This window comes from Schistocerca americana, chromosome 1 (genome assembly GCF_021461395.2).
Source record: "Schistocerca americana isolate TAMUIC-IGC-003095 chromosome 1, iqSchAmer2.1, whole genome shotgun sequence".
Lineage (NCBI taxonomy): Eukaryota > Metazoa > Arthropoda > Insecta > Orthoptera > Acrididae > Schistocerca > Schistocerca americana.
This window is the reverse complement of record NC_060119.1, coordinates 99,824,838-99,842,083: the sequence shown is the minus strand read 5'-3', so window position 1 is coordinate 99,842,083 and position 17,246 is coordinate 99,824,838.

The following is a 17,246-nucleotide window of genomic DNA, read 5'->3' as shown; positions in this document are numbered from 1 at the left end:
TAATTTAATCTGGGTTATTCTGGCCTCCAAAGACAGTTTAGGTTCAAACAGCAAGGTCAGCGGTCTCATCGGTTTAGGGAAGAGTGTGAAAGTAAATCGACCGGGCACTTTGGAAGGGACCATCCCGGCATTTGCCTAAAGGGATTTAGGGAAATCACTAAAAAGCTAAATTAGCATGGCTGGAGGCGAGTTTCCTCCCGATTGCTAGGTTTTATTTTTTCCATGACTGTTTTAGTTTTTCACCATTTCGGGTCCTGAAATCTTCAGTATCCTTCCCCCGACACATATTTCAAATTAACTTGTTTTCTTGCGCTTCACTTTTTACGTTGTCCATGACTCACATTCCTACAAGAGCATGTGAAAGTTCGAAGTTTCAGCCATATTTTATTTTCGTTTATTTTGGTCCGTAGCGACAGTCGTTTTTCCTTTAGCAATTAGCTTAATGTAACTGTAGCGGCTTTGCCAAGTCATGCCTTTCCTCTTATTTCCTCAGTGCAGCAGCTCCTTTTTGTTGTCGTAGGTCATAAGCATATATTTCTCAACTTCCTCAATTATTTCTTCGTCTGTCATCACATTACTTTTCATTCCCATTATTTAAATCTTAGTTTCACTCAAATTTAGCCTTTTCACTTTACTTTCGCATTTTTCCAGGCTTGCGTTTAAAATCTTCTGTACTACCTACTTCGAGTAGATCAACTACGTAGTAATCGGTTCCTGCACGGCCCAGATCCATTTATTGCGTTGCTACATCTACAATCATAATAACGGTCGCCAGCTATTCCGTGATCTGAGAGACACAGGTACATTTGTCAGTGCACAAAAACCAATGATTAGTGCCCTGTAGCTACATAACTGTGCATTCATAAGGATCCCGAGACACGATAAACTTCATAGTAATATTATATCTGATGACCATCAGATGATCGACACTCCTGATAATGGTGGTTCTGAAGTACGACTCACTATTTTTTTTTCAGATACTTACGGCTGTACAAAACATAGCCAAAGATTCGACCACTGGACTGAAGAACGCATACGGATAACTTTCAATGCACTGCATCCAGTTATTTCTCTGCAACGTACGGCAGTACAGAGTCAATGGAAGAAAAGTCACATGAAAACGCCACACTTGAAGTTTCCACGAAAAGAAATGCAATTTATTGGCTTAAACTAGACTTCATCTAATTTGTCTCCTTTGTAAACCCTCGTCGCCAGTTTTGCACAACCTCGTCGCCAGTTTTTTAAAGGCCTCGTCGATATTGCTGTTGAGACCGAGTGCGTGAGTTCTTGAAAAAGCTTCTGGTACGGTACATCGCTAAGACGATTTCTCCCTGCCACTATTACACAGCTATGCCTCGGGGTCAGGTAACAGGATAGGAGAGAGAAGGTTCTACAACACTACAACAAATTAGTAACCAAGTCACACAAGTGAGTTAAAAAGGTTTACTTATCTTTGTGACCAGCTGACCGATTAAGTCTGCAACACTGCATATAATACATCGAAAAGACGAAGAAACTGGTACACCTTCCTAACATCGTGTAGTGCCCCCGCGAGGACGCAGAAATGCCGCAGCATGACGTGGCATGAACTCGTCTGAAGTAGTGCTGGAGGGAACTGACACCATAAATCCTGCAGAACTGTCCATAAATCCGTAAGTGTACGAGGGGGATCCCTTCTGAAAACCACGTTGCAAGGCATCCCACATACGCTCAATAATGCTTATGTCTGGAGAGTTTGGTGGCTAGCGGAAGTGTTTAAACTCAGAAGAGAGTTCCTGGAGCCACTCTGCAGAAATTCTGGATATGTGGAGTGTCGCATTGTCATGCTGGAATTGTCCAAGTCCGTCGGAACGCACAATTGATACGAATGGGTGCAGGCGATCGGACAGGATGCTTACATGTCACTTGTCAGAGTCGTATCTAAACGTATCATGTTCCCGTATCATTCCAGCTGAACACGCCCCGTAGCATTACAAAGCCTCTACGAGCTTGAACAGTTCCCTGCTGACATGCAGGGTCCATGGATTCATGAGGTTGTCTCCATACACTCGATACAATTTGAAACGAGACTCCTCCGACCACGCAACATGTTTCCAGTGATCAACAGTCCAATGCTGACGGGCCCAGGCGGGGCGTAAAGCTTTGTGTCGTGCAGTCGTCAAAGGTACACGAGTGGCCCTTCGGCCCCGAAAGCCAATAACGATGATGTTTTGTTGAATGCTTCACATGCTGACACTTGCTGATGGCCCAGCATTGAAATCTGAAGCAATCTGCGGAAGGGTTACACTTCTGTCACGTTGAACTATTCTCTTCAGTCGTCGTTGGTCCCGTTCTTGCAAAATCTTTATCAGGCCGCAATAATGTCGGAGTTTTGATGTGTAACCGGATCCCTGCTATTCACGGCACATTCGTAGAGTGGTCGTACGGGAAAATGCGCACTTCACTGCTACCTCGGAGGTGCTGTGTCCCATCGCTCGTGCGTCAACTATAACACCACGTTCAAACTCACTTAAATCTTGGTAAGCTGCCATTATAGCAGCAGTAAACGGTCTAACAACTGCGCCAGTCACCTGTTGTCTTATATAGGCCGTAGCGCGGTATTCTACCTGTTTCCATATCTCTGTATTTGAATACGCGTAGCTACACCAGCTTCTTTGGCGCTTCAGTGTATAACACAAAAATGGCCCTCAAAGGCTAAGTGCAAATAATCGTAGGTAAACTTCACAGTACGTAGCAAATGCAAATTAGAACAACTGTCAGTTCACTTCTAAGAGCTCACTAAACGACGTTCTCTAAGTCAGCCCTGAATGACAATCTGTAACTGAGTGAGCGAGAGCTGCTCTTCTGTCATTCCGAGTAGACTTCTGTCCTTTGCCCTCCGGTCATTGGCGAATTGTACACGGCTTGCAATTGGCCGAAGCGAAGTCGATATTTTCATTCTCAGCGACGCCGGTGCCGCAGGTGGAGAGTCAATGACACTGGCACCTGCTCACATTTTTGTGCCTACAGTGCTTTTGCCCTGGCTGCGTCTTGTTCGGACGACACCGCAGTCTCTTTTATAAAACACCTCCTCCATCTTGAAGAACGCTCCACGATCTCATAAGTACAACTTTCTACCGAGGTCGCGCGCTCACTGGACTACATCACTAGCCGAAAAAACAGGAAAGCGTCTAAGCAGAATTCCATGTCCGAGCAACAAAACACACTTCCGAATTCTTGTGCACTTGCTGTTTCCAACAACTCCATTGTTCAAGAAGGGTTACTCAACCCTTATTTCGGCAAAGCTAAAAAATTTAAAACACCACTGCCACCCCAAAGGGCATGTGACAGGAAATCCACTCTGGCGTCCAAAACAGCCTTGACGACAACTACACAGTGTGGTAAGGAATTAGATGTTACAAGTAAAATAAACTAATTACCAACAAACTGGAAGTGGCTACCGAAGGAAAATATTTACGGTGTGTTTAAGAACTGGCTACAGTGAAATACTACTAGTGGGAATATTTCGGTTGCAGTGTATCTGATACACGTCTATTGCTCACATAATAAAATATCCACAAATATGACAAACTGAAAGGTTGAATTGATAGCCACTTCGGGATATTTTCAGATCAGGATGAGTAACATCACCTCTGTTTTACAGAATTGAGACATGGATCTTCAGGTAACAACAAAAAAGGATGGCAACATTAGAAATGAGATCTGCACTACAAACCAATGAACTGACTTAATGAGAGAAAATTAGACGTGATGGTATGCATGGAGAGTTGAAAGACTAAATACGCCTAAGTGTGCAGTATGAACCAGAACTCCAAAGGCAGACTTTCATAACAGAATGTCTAGTGAACATAGATTCTAAAATACAAACAGTAAGGGTTGCAAGCACAAGTTTGTCTTGAATATGGTGAAACATATCTCTTATACTGCAAGCTTTGGGTTTTCCATATTTTTGGAGAAGATAGTATGTACGAAAATATAACAAAATGTCCGATAAACGTGAACTCTAAAATGCAAAATGTAAGAGCCATTTGCCCTCATTCACAGCAGCGAAAATTAACAAATGCTCTTAGCACTTAAGGCACGCACTTTAGAGCCAGTGTTTACTGGACATTTTTCCTCTTATTTTAATCCATATTACCTGATATGGCCGCCACCAGAGGGCAGAATTAATTAATCCAGGGACAAACAAAAGTTAACTGAACACAATATCCACAAAAATATACTCCAAAAAATGAAAGAAAACAAGTGATGATTCCCCCCGTAAGTGAAACAAAATGAATACTAGTCCTTCAGTAAGTGAAACAAAATTATTGATTTCTCGTAAACAATGGAGCCACACAGACTTCCGGAATCACAAAGGAAATAAATAAGTTCCATGATACTTGAAGGAGTTACACACGCTTCAGTAAACACAATATTAAAATCTTAAGAGCTTTACGTGAAAACAGTAAATTAAGTTTCTGTAGTCACACGCTCATTAAAAAGTAGGATATTGAAGTTCTAGTAACTTAAGGTTATAACGGAAAGATAAATTTCTGACTTCAAGTTTAAATCCAAGCTTCAGTTAAGGAGAATAAACACGTAACGACTCTGAAGAAGTACTGAGATTCAGGTGGTTCAAATAGCGCTAAGCACTATCAGGCTTAACATCTGAGGTCATCAGTCCCCTAGAACGTAGAACCACTTAAACCTAACTAAGGACATCACACACATCCATGCCCAGGCAGGATTCGAATCTGCGACCGTAGCAGCAGAGCGCTTGTAATGTCCCCACAGAAAATACCCTCTACCACGCATCAATTAATCATTGTCAATCAAACCATCCACATTCATTCACTTTGGAAAAGTATCTGATCTGATTTTCTCGTAACATTTGCGGCGACAGCTAGACGACGCCAAAGTATTTTCGAGCGCGTTTATTCTTTGAAATAACAGAGATGCATATATGCATTCTCCATGGTTGTTAGAGTGGTAACTAGAACAGTTTCTGGAGTAGGGATTGAGGGATTGACGTATTTCTGAGAATTACATATTCTGATTTTCTTCTCGCAAAATCGAGCGAATTAACTTTTGTGCCACTAGCGGTTTGTTTGAATAGAAAGAGAGTGTAAACGGAAAATAATTAAGACGTGGAATCACCGGAGATCTGGACATGTAACGGAGATGGATTTAATACACAATTTCCTTCATAAATAAGGTTTGTGACTTTTTGTTCCGGAGTGAATGAACGAATGAGTTTTTTGTGAACCATTTGATGATCACGTTGGCCCTGTAATTAGTGCGGAAGTTTCAGCTGTGTCGAAGAGATCCTGCAATCACTGAGTCTGTGTTAAATCGTCCAAAAAGGCTTCGTACACATCTGGAATTTGCAATCTTCCGTAAAAGGAATACAGTGTTTAACAGTAATAATAAATGTAGAGATCTCTTACAGCAAGCCAGCCGCTGATTACCAAGACGAAGGACTCCGCCAAAGATCCTATTTGGCTGATTTCACGTAATGAAATATTATATTAAAAACTGTACATAGATAAAGGAGAGAAAGAGAGAGAGCGAATGAAAATAGAGATAATACTAATAATCCTCCATTAGTCTAACCTTTCGCCTGTCTTATCACGGATCAGCCAAGACACGGGAGGGCCTTACATTACTGTATAGATTTATGTGTGAAGGTGAAAGGGTCTTAAAGGCAACAGATACACGTCTATACAGACAAGACATTACACAAAGTTAGCGGCTAGCTGCATTCATCATCTATTCATAGAGAAGAAAGAGACAACTTATTATTATCTTGTTAAACGCTTCCGGACTGAAGCGCCTATAACCGCTCGGCCACTGCGGCAGGCAAGTGCTGAGAGCCAAAGGTAATGACGTATAGAAGTCTGACAAGGATGTAAGGTGCTAGTCTGGCACTATCTTGTTGGATAGAAGAACAACAGTACGATTTCACCACGTTTCAACACGCGCGTTGCTGATCACGAGTACTATCTGAGGAGGTGGCGCATCGTAGTGGAGATCGGCTGTGACCGAACTCATTACGGAACTCGTGCGCCAGCCTTTGTTTGGCACGTGACATGGCGGATGCGTAAGAGGTGCGGTTTGCCAACGACCTCTGCTGTAGCTTTGTGCGCTGCCTGGCGACCAGTCCGGAATGCTGCTGACGGGCGCCCCCTGCTGCGTCTGCTCGCAGAGTTGCGAGGCTGCGAAGTTCCTTACCATTTAAACCGTAGGGGCTGAGATCACTGCAACCTGCATGACCAGTAAGTTGCGTGTAGTGCCGTCGGCGTCTAATGTCTAACAATGGGAGGCCACGACGTCGGCATCATAGATCTCCTTCAAACTATTGCTAGATGATAGAGTTCATGGTGGTCAGGTGGTGCCGGCAAGGTAGCTGAGCGTGTTCGGTCAGAAGATCAGCTGCCCTCTATAGTAAAAAAACTGAGTGAACAGATCGGCGATGAACTTGAACGGGTATCGTGGGGGCGTCCATAGCGAACAAATGCAATGAACAACAATGAACAAAATAGATTTAAAAAAAAAGGTGTTCGCGTTCGAGCTACATAAAGACGAACTTGTATAACGCGACGGTTCGAGTCCCGCTCAAACTAAATTGTTAATCAGATTTTTTTCATCACCGGTCATATTACACTACTGGCCATTAAAATTGCTACACCACGAAGATGACGTGCTACAGACGCGAAATTTAACCGACAGGAAAAAGATACTGTGATATGCAAATGATTAGCTTTTCAGAACATTCACACTGGCTTGGCGTCGGTGGCGACACCTGCAACGTGCTGACATGAGGAAAGTTACCAACCGATTTCTCATACACAAACAGCAGTTGACTGGCGTTGTCTGTTGAAACGTTGTTGTGATGCCTCGTGTAAGGAGGAGAAATGCGTACCATCACGTTTCCGACTTTGATAAAGGTAGGATTGTAGCCTATCGCGATTGCGGTTTATCGTATCGCGACACTGCTGTTCGCGTTGGTAGAGATCCAATGACTGTTAGCAGAATATGGAATCGGTGGGTTCAGGAGAGTAGTACGGGAGGCCGTGCTGGATCCCAACGCCGTCATATCACTAGCAGTCGAGATGACAGGCATCTTATCCGCATGGCTGTAACGAATCGTGCAGCCACGTCTCGATCCCTGAGTCAACAGACGGGAACGTTTACAAGACAACAACCATCTGCACGAACAGTTCGACGACGTTTGCAGCAGCATGGACTATCAGCTCGGAGACCATGGCTGCGGTTACCCCTGACGCTACATCACAGACAGGAGCGCCTGCGATGGTGTACTCAACGACGAACCTGGGTGCACGAATGGCAACATGTCATTTTCTCGGATGAATCCAGGTTCTGTTTACAGCATCATGATGGTCGCATCCGTGTTTGGCGACATCGCGGTGAACGCACATTGGAAGCGTGTATTCGTCATCGCCACACTCACGTATCACCCGGCGTGATGGTATGGGGTGCCATTGGTTACACGTCTCGGTCACCTCTTGTTCGCATTGACGGCACTTTGAACAGTGGACGTTACATTTCAGATGTGTTACGACCCGTGGCTCTACCTTTTCTTTCTATCCCTGCGGAACCCTACATTTCAGCAGGATAATGCACGACCGCATGTTGCAGGTCCTGTACGGTCCTTTCTGAATACAGAAAATGTTCGACTGCTGCCCTGGCCAGCACGTTCTCCAGATATCCCACCAATTGAAAACGTCTGGTCAATGGTGGCCGAGCAACTAATCTTAATGAACTGTGGCATCGTGTTGAAGCTGCATGGGCAGCTGTACCTGTACACGCCATCCAAGCTCTGTTTGACTCAATGCGCAGGCGTATCAAGGCCGTTATTACGGCCAGAGGTGGTTGTTCTGGGTACTGATTTCTCAGGATCTATGCACCCAAATTTCGTGAAAATGTAATCACATGTCAGTTCTAGTATAATATATTTGTCAAATGAATACCCGTTTATCTTCTGCTTTTCTTTTTGGTGTAGCAATTTTAATGGCCAGTAGTGTATTTAATTTATATTGCATTTGAGAGGTAATGTAATTAAAAACCAAGTGTAGTTGCATAAAGTTTTAGTGAATTTCATCTTATTTGACTGTTTACTATTTTTAATTAAATTTAATTATTAGAACAAACATATTTACAACTATCGACAAATAAATGAAGAAACGCACAGAGTTTTCTTGAAAGTATATGCCTGTCGTGATTTGTGAAATCCCTTGTACATGAAATCTGGCAAGGTTCTCGCAACTACTTTGCACCTCGACGCGTCGAGTTACAGATACAGAGGTAGCTCCATTTGGCAGTTAACCTGCGTAGCGGTGAAAACGTTGCTCATCTATGAAGAACGAATAGTGCAGGTGCAAATTTTTTGAATAGCATATGATTTACACTTGTACTACAGAAATGAGGGTTCGAACGGGAGTCGAACAGTCGCCTCATATACGTTCGTCTTATGAACCTGTAATGTTAACCACTTAACCACCATGAGATATAACGTCCAGCACCTACGCACAGATGCATCAGTTGCATAACAGACGCATGAAACTTTTCTTGCGATTTTCTCGCAGTTGCCAGAGCGGTGCACCTTGCTGCTTACACATTATATTGTTTTAATGGCCTACTAATAGAGTGCAAAATTTGAAATAAATCCGTAAACCCGACGTCGTCGGCTCCCCTAGTAAGTCGCCATGGCACTACCACCTTTGAAAATATGGAAAGCAAAGAGCTTTCGCTAGAAGAGCTGTGTCTCGCACTAGGGAAGATGAAAAATTTTCTCATAGATCTTAGTGTAAACATTTCAAAGCCCCTGTTTACTAGACATTTTTTTCTTGTTTTGGACCATACCACCACTTCTGGAAGTTTGTTTGTGGAGTTCTTGTTCACCGTACATCCAACCGCCAAATGAAAACACTCATTTTCAATCGATGACCTGGACCATCTCCTGAAAAAGAATGTGTTTATAAATTCAAAGGAAAGCTAAACGTTGACAGACGAAAGCACCATGGACCCAGCAGTTCCAATAGAATCGGAGCGGGATAATACCTAGTCACGGTTACAAAAAGAAAAAAAAGATGATTAAGGAAGGAGGACTGCGTTAAAACTTATTGTGTAGCACTGTGCAACGCTATGACGTGAGCCCAGAACAAAAAAGGAGTGTCTGACTCGGAAGGAGCAACGGTGAAATTATTGACTTCATGGAGTGTTCACCAAAGACAGAGCACTATGTTGGAGTGAATGGCACGGGGGAAGAAACTGGTTGTGTTTTTTTGCCAAAGCATCGTCCAGGAAGTCAACAAACTTCTTATGGCAACTGCTGCACTACGCCAGGCAAAAGGAAGTCCGACATGATGTTAGGTGGTATCTGATGAGTTTTGTCACCTTAGTGTAGTTCAGGACATTAACGCCTCGGACCCACAGACAGCATTACATGCAATGTCTAAAATAAACGGAAGGAGAAGAGACGATGTTCTTTCAAGTTGACATCGTTAGGTTTCAATACTCAGTTTCCGACTCCCTGTGGCATATTAACGGAAAGGAACGAGCGTGGTACGGGAAATGATACGTCGCAGAAGAGAAAGGAGCACTGTCTTCGATAGGAAAAGTCTAATTAGCCTAAAAGCGTTGCAGAGCCCGGAATTAGAGACAGGACCAGGCTTTCACAAGACGAAGGCAGCAGCGCCGGCTTCCGCGTCGAACGGAGGGGAAAAAAGGAAAGGTAAGAGCCTTTCGTCGTCAGACTGTAGACAGAAAATTTCTGATCTTCCAGAAGGGTTCGATCTTTACATTAAGAGCCAGTGGGGTCTTAGAGAGAGGCGAGGAGCCATCGAGAAGGCAAGGTGGAGTATCGCGGAGTGGAGCGTTTTTTAATTCTATCAGCGAGCCGAGGAGGCTCCGGCCGGAAAGATTTCGGCAGCCGATAAGGCGCCCGTTGCCAGGAGCTGGGAGGACCCGGCGGGCACTGGCCGGAATCGTAAGGAGGGGCCATGGGAAGGCGCCAGCTGCCGCGGCCGCTGCCGCTGCCGCTGCAGGAGCCAACGTCTGCGCTCGGCCGCCCGAGCCAACAGGCCGCTGCCCAGCGACACGCGATAATCAATTTGGGGGGATCGAGTGAGAGAGAGAGAGAGAGAGAGACAATGGCTTCGCGTGACGTAGCTCCCGGCCGCGCCGTCTCCGAGTCTGCAACCGCCGCGCCTCCCACGCCATCATTTACTGTACAGTCCCGCTTCCGCTGACGTCGCAAAGTACTCGGGCATCGGCGTGTTTACGGTTATATGCGCCCTACGCACGGCATCACGAGCGCGTAAACTTCCGGCTCTGGAATAGATTATAAGCTTCTCTGCTAAAATTTATCCATCCGCCTCTTGCCACTGTAACATTTCATTCACGCCACCAGCGCGCCTCACGAAACGACATTTCCCATCGAATTCAGAACGCCGTGCTCACGGATTACACTCGAAATTTCCTGTTTTATCTACGTGTCTCCCTTCCTACAGCAATTGCGAAATTCATCACCCTAGAAAACAGTTGTGAGACAAAACTGCAGGGTGGCCCAAAAGCGTAAGGTACATAAAGCAAATTGTAAGGTATCCTAAACTGATGATAATGATGATGACGATTATGTTTGGTTTGTGGGGCGCTCAACTGCGCGGTCATCAGCGCCCGTACGAACTCTAATTTCTTACGCAATCCAATAGAATCACTGTCACGAGTGATGATGATGAAAAGATGAGGGCAACACAGACATAAAAATGGTTCAAATGGCTCTGAGCACTATGGGACTTTGCTCCTGAGGTCGTCAGTCCCCTAGAACTTAGAACTACTACTTAAACCTAACTAACCCAAGGACATGACACACATCCATGCCCGAGGCACGATTCGAACCTGCAACCGTAGCAGTCGCGCGGTTCCAGACTGTAGCGCCTACAACCGCTCGACCACTCTGGCCGGCCAACATGGACACCCAGTCCCTGGACAGAGAAAATTTACAACCAAGCCGGGAATCGAACCCGGTCCCCTGCGATCCAGAGACAGCAACGCTAGCCACTTTTTTTAGAAACTCCGGAAACACACCGAAATATACACTCAAATGGCAGTGTATTCCTTCAAAAACGAAAATATTCTTCTTTTTTCCAAAACGCTTATTGAAGGCAGTCGCCGGCCGAAGTGGCCGTGCGGTTAAAGGCGCTGCAATCTGGAACCGCAAGACCGCTACGGTCGCAGGTTCGAATCCTGCCTCGGGCATGGATGTTTGTGATGTCCCTAGGTTAGTTAGGTTTAACTAGTTCTAAGTTCTAGGGGACTAATGACCTCAGCAGTTGAGTCCCATAGTGCTCAGAGCCATTTGAACCGTTTTGAAGGCAGTCAATGAAAGTAAAACAAAAGAAGTCATTTCGACAAAAACAAAAGGGTGAAATCAGAAAAACGTATAGGAAGGAATGGGGCGTCAATTTTAACGTACCCACACATTCTTCATTCCGTCACTTCTACATCGGGGAACATCTAAATCCATAGAAGTGTCCACAACCACTAGACTCCGAGCTGCGTACTTCCTAAACTGAGTGTGACTCTCAGCTGTGCTGGATAAGAATTCCGAAAGTTAAGGGGACTGATAAGAAACGAGGAGGTTCTCCGCAGAACCAGGTAGAAAGGAACACTCGGAAAACACTCGCAAGCGAAACTCTCCATCGCAGCCCCCTTCAGTTCTAGCGGAAAGAGGTCCCAGTGGACAGCCCGTCATAACCTGAACACGGATCAAGCATGAGAACAGGAAGAAGGTGTACTGAACTGTGAAAAAAGAAGCGTAATAGAAACAGTGAACAGTGCAGTGTCAACAAGTGCAGCACTGAGCGAAGAACAGAAGCGACAGCGGCGTGGAGAAGCGGGTGAGCGGTGTGCTTGCGACATGCCCGGCACGGTAGCTCAGCGTGTATATATATATATATATATCCATTTGTAATAGCGTGGTGTAAGAAAGGGACCTACAACGAAAGTTGATTCTGCACAACTACTCTGTTAGCAATCTAAAGGAAGTGGCTTACGAACGGGAACCGCAAACCTTTGGTGACAAGATGACAACCCAGTCGTATCCTCCACGGGAAAACACGTCTGGTGTGTCATACACGGCATTAGTGACTCTACGTGTGTCATATGACAGGACCTAATTTGTACGCCTGGTAAGTGACTGAGATATGCGTCATTGCCCGATTTAGGTGTTCATATAAATACAAATGTGATAACTCCCAAGGAAACGATGAAATAGTTTGTCACGAAAGCTGCAACAAATGAACGGAACAGTTTGACAGTAGCACAATTTCTCCGTTCTCTGTCAAAACATATGTTTTTGACGTTGGGTTCCGCTTTGAAGTTTTGATTTTTGAATTCCCTTGTTGTAACGTGGTTCACATCCGTTTATTTCTTGTATTCATTTCTGTGAGACATCTATGTGGTATCTCGCCTATCTCACTATTTACTTGCAACCGTAATCTATTCTTACCGCATGACTTACATTCTACAACCGTTGTATAGTATGGCCAACAGCCAAGGCTACAGAAAGAGAACAAATATTTCAATAACCGGACGGACAGTTCATAAAGTTGTGAAAAACAAATAACAATATATGGCACGAGGGCTTTACAATCCGTCTCGATTGTTTCCGAGTCCAACGCCGTAACCATGGGTATTACAACCCACTCAGTGTTGCACTTGTTAAGCTTGGACCATTGATTGTTTTTATTTTGCTTTCTTTCCATAATTCAGTACACATTCTTCCTGTTTTCAATCTTGATCTGTGCTCAATTCTTGACGATTCCACCGGGATATCTTGCCACTAAATCTGAAGGGGGTGCGACGGGGAGGTTCCCTGGTCAGTGGAGTAAGAGACAGGGTGACAGGACGGTATTAAGACATTACTGAATAACTTCGATGATGCTAGTTCGAACCGTTGATGCGAGAAATGATGGGGATAAACAGAGGCCGCGCGGGATTAGCCGAGCGGTCTTAGGCGCTGCAGTCATGGACTGTGCGGCTGGTCCCGGCGGAGGTTCGAGTCCTCCCTCGGGCATGGGTGTGTGTGTTCGTCCTTAGGATAATTTAGGTTAAGTAGTGTGTAAGCTTAGGGACTGATGACCTTAACAGTTAAGTCCCTTAAGATTTGACACACATTTGAACATTTTTTGGATAAACAGAGATTGGGATGTTGTTGTTGTTGTTGTTGTCGCCGTCGTCTTAAATCCTAAGACTGATTTGATGCAGCTCTCCACGTTATTCTGTAATGCGAAAGACTTTTCAGCCCAAAATTACTGCCGCAGCGTATACGCATTTGACTCTGCTTGACGTTTACATCCCGTGGTTTTCCTCTAGAGTTCTTACCGGCCACACTTTCCTCTACTACCAAACTGGCGATTTCTTCATACCACAGGACGTATCCTATCAACTGATTCCTTCTTTTAGTTTTGTGCCGTAAATTTCCTTTTTCTCCAATTCGATACACCATCTCCTCGTCGTTTACTCCGTCTACCAATCCAATCTTCAGCACTCTTTCATAGCACTACATTTCAAAAGCTTATAGTTTCTTCTTGTCTGAACACGTCATCTTCCACGATTCGCTCCCCGTACAATCTTTAACTCCTGACAATTGCCTCCAGAAAAGACTTCCTAACTCTTAAATCTATGTTAGACCTTAACAAATTGATGTTTCTCGAAAATGCTTTCCGTGCTGTAATCAGTCTGAAATTCTTATCCTATCCAATTCGGTCGGCATCCGTTAATTTGTTGCTCAAATAGTAAAACCGGTGTACTACTTACAGTGTCTCATTTGCTGACGAAGTTCCTTCAGCACTTCATTGATTAATTCGGTTATATTCCACTACACTTATTTCACTTCTGTAGATGTTCATCTTGCAACCTCTTTTTAAGCCAATATCCACACTTTTGAAGTGCCCTTCCAAGTCCCTTGGTATTTGTGACAGAGTTACAATGTCATCGGTGAACCTCGATGTTCAAATTTCTTCTGTTTCCAAAATTGTCCGTGCTTTCGTTTAGCGCCTGCTCAGTGCGAAAGACTGAATGACATCGTTGACACCCCAGAAACCAGTCTCACTCCTTTCTCAATCACAGCTTTTGTTTTCATGTCCTTCGACTCGTATAAATACAGTCAGCTTTGTGCACAAGTTGTGCATAACCTTCCGCTCGTTGTATTTCATCTATGTTTCCTTTAAAATTTCGTATTCTAGTCAACATTGTCAAAAGCTGTGTCTACGTTTACCTTCGTTTAACCTATCTTCTAAAATAAGTCGTATGGTCAGTACTGCCTCTCGTGCTCCTACGTTGGTTGGGACATATGTAACTAATAATTGAGAAAGTTTTGTGTAATGAACACTCCGAGATGAAGAAGTTGGCACAGGAGAGGAAATCGTTAATTGTCGCATGAAAGCCGTCAGAAGACTGATGACCTGAAAACAAAAATCATCCCCCATGAAAATTATCTGTACGATGATACTCAACAATCATTCACCTTAATGATCTGCGAGCCATCGAATGCTGCAGGAATTACGAACTCGTTGATAATGTCTTCCTGCTGGATGCCCTCAGACCTACTGCAAACTTCAGATAATCTTGTCGTCTTCTTCTTCATCTGTGCCAGTCTGATAATCGATGTGGGATTAAGGCAGTCGCTCATCGCTCTCTCGTTCTGCACGAAACCTCCAATAGTGACAGCAGTGTGAGATTTTGGCATTAGAGCTGTAAATATTGAGTGTCTACCGTCTATCTTGATTTCTTTTTCTTTCCCTCTTCGATTGTACTTCCGTCCATGCTAGTGAGCATCTACTCTCCAGCCCCGTAAAAACCTCTTTGTATCGCCATAGATGGAGCTCTACAACGCTAGGAGAAATACTGTTCCGAAACGAATTGTATCCGCAAGACCCTAAACGTACCCGCAATGATTTCATCTTCACCCGCGTTCACGAATAATAATGTTTTGGATACCACTTTGACCCATTCCATATACCGGAGCTCTGACATTAGGTTTTTACTTGGTCTGATTTTTCGTCTGCTGGACTCAGGAAAGATTTTATTACAGCATAGCCCGTCACACTTTTCATACGGTCCATAAGGTACGGTTTTCAGCCGTAATTATTGAAACTGTAATAATTGAAACTAGCTTTCTGCCCGATATATATATATATATATATATATATATATATATATATATATATATATATATATATATATATATATTTGATGATCGTGTGCTCAGCCGCCACTTTCGTCATGCTTGGCCTCCCAGGTCCCCAGACCTGTCTGTGTTGGCTTTGGGGTTACCTGAAGTAGCAAGTGTATCGTGATCGACCGACATCTCTAGCGATGTTGAAAGACAACATCTGACGCCAATGCCTCACCATAACTCCGGACACGCTTTACAGTGCTGTTCACAATATTATTCCTCGACTACAGCTATTGCTGAGGAATGATGGTCGACATATTGGGCAGTTCCTGTCTTACTTTGTTATGCTAATTATTGCTATTCTGATCAGATGAGGCGCTAACTGTCGGATATTTTTTGAACTTTTGTATTTTTTGGTTCTAATAAAACCCCATATCATTCCAAGCCTGTGTGTCAATTTGTACCTCTTTATCTACATTATTCTTGATTTATTCAGTTTTCAAATTTATACTGGTATATATATATATATATATATATATATATATATATATATATATATATATATATATGCGGTTTTCACAGAATGGATTAGTACTCAAGGGCTCGTACTGTTAACGAATACACAGATTGTAATAATACTTATAAAGTGTATTTTTGTGCAAATGTACACTTTTTTTAAATGGAACAATGTCTGTTGATAGCATCAGACTAAAACCAGGGTACATTAGAATGTACGTGGTGTTTGTTGCAGGATTATAGTGCGAGTCGTCTACAAGGTTTCGGATTTTGAAAACTTTCCACACTGACACTTGTTTGTGCCATTCAGTTTGCGTAGTTGCTAGGTACAAAGGCGTTATGTTTCCTTACAGTGTGACTATGTGTTCCTTAAGTACGTTGAAACTTGCTAGTCTGCTAATTTGTGACAGTCCAAGCAGTGTGTTGTGAGTGGGCGGTGGGATTTACCAACGCAGCCGGGTGTAGGAACACGGTATATGCGCAAAGATACCCCACTAGACGCCAACCATCTCGGCAACTGCTTCTCAACCCCTTCAACCAGTTACGTGAATGTGGTAGTGTAACACCTAGACAACGTAACAAAAGGAAACAAGTGGCGACAGAAGGGGGAGAAATTAATGTTTTCGCTCTGTTGCAGTTGATACGCACGTTAGTTCCCGCGTAATCGCATGAGGAAGTGACACGAGTCAGCAGGTGTTCTCCGGCGACATACTTTCCATCCCCAACACATCTCTCCCCATCAGGAGCTGCTTGGAAACGACTGTAAGAATGGTGTTAACTTCTGTACATGGGCATCAAGACAGGATACTCCAGACGTAGCCTATCATGTATCTTGTCTAAAGCCACACTTACCAATCACGGCCAGCCAAACAGACGAAACATGCAGTATTAGTCTATTGACGGTCCCCATTGCCTTCGTCAGGTGGAACGTCAGCTTCCATGGGGTGTAAACGTTTCGTGCAGGATAGTGGGCCATCAGCTCACAGGCCCATTTTTCGTAGACGGAACACTGAACGCGCACGGGTATCGCAGCCTCCTGACAGACTCTCTTCCACGGATGCAAGAAAACGTTCCTCTGCAGACTAGGAGAGACACCTGGACACTTCCCTTGTTGAGAGCCCTGGCTGGCACAAAGTAACACTGCGAACGCGATCAAACCGCGGTATTCAACAGTGGGAAGCAATAAGATGAATAATACATCAATGTAGGCCCGTGCTGTGATAGTGCCATGCAAAACAAGAGGTGCAACCCCCTCCATGAAAAACACGTCCACAGCATAACACCACAGCCTCCAAATTTTACTGATGGCACTACACATGCTGGACGATGACGTTCATCGGGCATTCCCCATACCCACACTCTGCCATCTGATCGCCACATTGTGTATCGTGATTCGTCACTCCACACAACGTTTTTCCACTGTTCAATCGTCCAATGTTTACTCTCTTTACACCAAGTGAGGCGTCATTTGGCGTTTACCGGCGTGGTGTGTGGCTTCTGAGCAGCCGCTCGACCAAGAAATCCAAATTTTCTCACCTTCCGCCTA